We start from the raw sequence: 5,014 nt of genomic DNA, 5'->3' as shown, positions 1-5,014 counted from the left end.
ATGGGTGGTAACCATAATAGCTCAGTAAGGCAGCCTTGCTCCCTAACCTAAAATGATGGACACCCCAGCAATGGGCAGCGAATCATGTCTGCTCCCTCAGGCCCACTAACGAGGTGGTAACCATAACCAATGAGGCAAGGCAGTTCCCTGGCTCCCTAACATCATCCGTTAAGATATGTGACGCTAGCAGGGACACCCAAACAATGGGCTACGAGTCATGTTTGCCCCATCAGGCCCACTCGTTGTATCACTAGGACAGGTGGTAACCACCGTGTTGAGGCAAGGTAGTCCCCTGGCTCCCTAACCTCATACGTTTAGAGATGGTATCCTAGCGAGGTCCTAAAATTGATGTGACGCTAGCAGGGACACCCCAGCAAGAAATGGGATTTTGTTAAGCTTAGGTCCAAATGAGTTGATGAAGCCTGAACCTGACTTCCCTAACCTTGTTGGGTTGGGAGAGAAAACCTGGTAATCCCCTCAGGCCCACTCGGTGAGCTCATTTCAAGTGGTTGGCCACTTTCCGTTGCCATACCCATGGATGGAAGTACCATGGCCTTACCCTGGGTTTTAAACCCACCCTCTCTAACAACTAACTTAAGTCCTTTAAAGTAAATTTAGAGAAGCCCAACGATTGGGTTCCAAATTTCATGGTAGTCCCATCCCCTCTCACTACACCCATAACACCAGAGAGTCATTACTCCCCGTGGAGAGGACAGGCTTAGGCTATTGGGGTCACTTTATGGGGAAGCTTGGCGAGGAAATACCACGGCCAAATCACCCTACAGTGAGGGTACCTAAGGAAGAGGTGAGGGTTTCTTCAAGTAAAGAGTTTTGTCAAACTGGACCCCTGAACAAGATTCAGGCTAAGACATCTCTTGTCCTGCTTCATGCTTCATAGATTTACCAGAGGAATCTAACAGGAAACCTGTCACTCATGGCGGGTTTCACTTGGGATTACGCAACCATTCCTAGCCCACAAGAACACCAATGCAACTATCTCTTCAACGCTCGATAAAACCACCAACTATTCGAGTTCTGCAATGATAACCAACATGTCTACTTATGACACAAAAGGAAGCACCACTCAAATGACCGTTTGAGCTATCAAAATGGCAAGGTATTTGGCCTTTATGTCCCCATCCATCCCATATACCCACTTTCTCGTTCAAATCTTTTTCTTTGACAGATGGGTCATTCTACAAGGGTTCTTAAGCATACAGAAGTTCTGATTTTCAGCTAACTTTCAATGTCATTGATTAATCTGATCTTTGTGGTGCGAATTCAATAGATTCTGATGTGCTAGAAAAACGCTTTGACTTATGTAATGCTAATAACCAACCCTTGATACACCAACATAAGCACCTCCCAGATGCCTCATTTTGCAACATAAATGGCTTGGTATTTCATTTCCACTATTCCCCCCCATCCTATAGACATAGATTCTCGTTCAAATCTTGCTACGATAAGGGGTAATTCTGCAAGGATTATTAGACATATAGAACCTAAGATTCACATTTTGATCTTTATGCTCTTGATTAATATGATTCTGGTGATGCGAAGAGAACTACAAGAAATGACCTATATAATAACATTTTGTACCTAAGGAAGCACTGATGGCGGTTTTGGTCAATGTAGCAACTAGAGACGAACTTACAACACACAATATGAATAACACAGCTAACCACAACTCACTTTCAGACTATCTACACTGATCCCTATCTTCGACCTTCTCAGTGCCTACCATAAACTCTTAGAACACCAATAGCAATAACTCTCATTCGATCATTTTCACCACATAAATGACCGGGTGTCATGAGAGTATAGCTCTGGACTGAGAAAAATGAATTTTATGACCGATATTTTTTTAAACTTAACCTTTTCCAATGTTCTCGATTAGTATATGTATCGGGGTGCCTTATGTACTTAACACACATTTATATATATAATAATAACTTTTCCATGATGCACCATATGTTATTAAACACCGGTGCATCTAGTTATAGTAACACACCAATGCGTTAGTGCATTATAGACACATCATTAAAAACATCCACCCGCCCAACTCCACTAGTGACCTTCGCTATAAATATATTTTTGGGCTATTTTCATATGGGATTCCTCAAAACCCTCACTAGTGCTCCAGAGTTACTTAGTGCCTTGTTACATTTTATTTAAAAAATAACCCTCGAACAGTGCAACATTGTCTATTAAGCACCGACATGTACTATTATATTAATGGCACAATGCTTATTATATGAGTAACACACCAATGTTTTTTAAATTAAAAACCTTTCCACAGTACACCTTATTGTTTACGCATCAAGGCTTTCATAAAAAGGGAAAGCTGGTGTTTTATGTGACTATAACACCGAAATGGTAAAAATGAATTTTACGACCAACATTATTTTTTTATTATTTAGCCCTTGTTTGGTGCTATCAATTAATGTATGCACCAGATCTCACTTGTTTTTATTTTTATAAAAAATAACCGTGCCACAGTGCACTATTGTTTGTTAAGCATCGGGCATATAGTTCTATTAACTGAACTAGTGCTTCTTTTATACAAAGTATACTGCCATTTGTAAATTAAAAACTATTCCATGTGCACCATGTTGTTTATGCACCAGGGCTATCATAAATAGGGATAACATTGGTGCTTCATTACAATATAGCGTCAATATAGTTAAAAATAATTTTACGACTAATATTTTTTAAATTTAACCCTTTTCTAGTGCCATCGAGCCAAGTGAATAGACAAATTGTTTACGGATGATCAGGAGAGAGTTGGACCTCCCAATAGCACATTTAGCCAAAGTAAGAAGCCACAAAGATACACGAAGTACATGGCACTTATGACTGAGGTGATAAATTTAGATGATAAGAACATGGTTGGAAGGAAAAAGTCTTCAAATCAGATTCCACAGTAAGAAGCCAAGAAGTATTCTAATTCATAAGGAGCAACTACAAAAACAGATAAAAGGGAGTTTCCTATAATTTTACAATTTCCCAAACAATACATTCATGTAAGTTTACGATACTGATATTTTGTAGAATAAAAGCCTTCATACGCCCTAATACATTTAAGAATTTCTGCTGGTGGATTGAGGTTGAATAACGTGTAGGATGGCCAGAACCCATTATTTAATACTGTAACACCCAACTCTATTCCAGGATGCACATTTGAATAATGATGAAGATATGTGTTGAATTCAAGTTGAGTCTCCCTGGCCAGTGTGAAATCATTAACCATGCCCTGCATCTTTGACGTTAGCTGGAGACCACATTGATGCTTTATCTTTGATAACATGGCTCGTTCATGGCTCTCATTTGCGCTTTTATGATGTAGTAATCTGGAAGCTAGTTTTTCCCTGTAAAATTCACCAAACAAATCTCTATCACTAACATACTGAAGGAGATTCGCCGCCTTTTCAAAGAATTCCCTCAATATGATCATCACTTAAACCGCTCTTTTTAAACACGTTGTCACAAAATGTAGCCAGAAACTCTGCACATGTGTTTTCTTCGACTTTTTTATCACATATTACTTCAAATGCGTCCCTCAAGGCTTTATAAAAGATACTGCTTCTTTGAAATGCATCCACAACATAACCACTACACTTATCATGCACTTCAATAATCTTCTCCACAAACTCATGTTCTAGAATGTCATCTATATCATGCACTTCAATAATCTTCTCCACAAACTCATGTGCTAGAATGTCATCTATATTATTATTCTTGAAAACATCTTCCACCCATTTAAATAATTTTATTCCTTCGTTGATTACATGCTGTTTAAAAATATTTGCAAAAGGTTCCAAGCTTTGAGGTATTCTATAGAACAGCCTGTACATTCTCGAAAGATCATCATTCTTGTCGTTTGTAAGCAAAACATGACACCCCGAATACTCATTTTCCAAAAGTTTAATATAATAGCAGGAGAGAATTTCATTTTCTACTTTCTCTAATAACTTTTTCTCGCTGCTGGAATGAAAATAGTGAGCAACTCTTTCTTTCTCACGTTTCAAACATTCTTCGGCCTTTATCATATATTCAGGACACGAATCCTCCTCTAATATCCATAATGAACCCTTCCTAGAGTAGTAAGCTCCAATATCTTCTAACATGGGAGCTTCAGTCTTTTGGTACAAATCCATGCGATCCACTCCCATTTCCACAAAAAAGGACACAAGGTAGATTGGCATTTGAAGACACATTGGATCAATTTTTTGAGTTTCAACATAAGAAATACCAGATGATAATCCGGAAGAAGAAAAAGGAACTGACCATGTCGTCGAAACAGTCCCTGATTAGACTCTGGCTTGTTGTTGATAACTTGCCGGGACAGATGGTATACCGGCGAACATCGTTGGAGTAGCAGTAGGAGGCTCTACTGCTGCTGCGTCAGATGACACAGTCCTGGATGTCGACGGTTGTTCAGACATATCTAGTCTATCCAAAAGATTTCCTAGCGATTCTACAAGAACTTGTGATGAAGGGAGACTAACTTCTAAGACCAGGAGGGAACAGTGACGTTATTCTGATTAAAATAAATTTTAGACGCTTTGACACAACTTGTTTTTTCAATTTTTAAGAGTCGAGAAAAAACAAAAGATGACTCTAGTCACCTTCAATTTTTAATGAGCCTGAAGTGACAAGTGCTCAGATGGACCTTTTCCGTTAAGGAGTCTGAAAAGAAACGAAAGGGACTACTCTGGAAATCTATACAGAGGGATTACCAAACCAATCGCAAAACTGCAGAATACTTTTTACGGTACGACATTCAATCTTCCTAAATGTTGTGTTCAATGCATTGCGATCGATAGGGCGGCAGACACGGCTTCCTATGGATAAAGGATAAAGCCTATTGTCGTCTCCCAAAATATACTCGACGGTACGTGGGAGCACAAGTCCGTACTGGCACTTGTCGTCTCAAAGTGGAGGAATCACCCAACCAACAGCGAAAACAACAGTTACCAGGCTTTACAACACTGGAATACGTCTCTAGCCTAGA

The 5,014-nt window shown here is 39.3% G+C and overlaps 1 pseudogene; it reads right to left on the bottom strand.

The window, feature by feature from the left end:
* Positions 1-3,428: 3,428 nt before the first annotated feature.
* Positions 3,429-4,172, bottom strand: LOC149190124 (cullin-1 pseudogene; annotated as a pseudogene).
* Positions 4,173-5,014: the final 842 nt, after the last annotated feature.

Source organism: Pinus tabuliformis, chromosome 3_1 (genome assembly GCF_031772625.1).
Source record: "Pinus tabuliformis cultivar Carrire ecotype Pingquan chromosome 3_1, CPIR1, whole genome shotgun sequence".
NCBI classification, from domain to species: domain Eukaryota; kingdom Viridiplantae; phylum Streptophyta; class Pinopsida; order Pinales; family Pinaceae; genus Pinus; species Pinus tabuliformis.
Note: the sequence above shows the minus strand (reverse complement) of the source record. Positions and strands in the feature narration are given on the sequence as shown.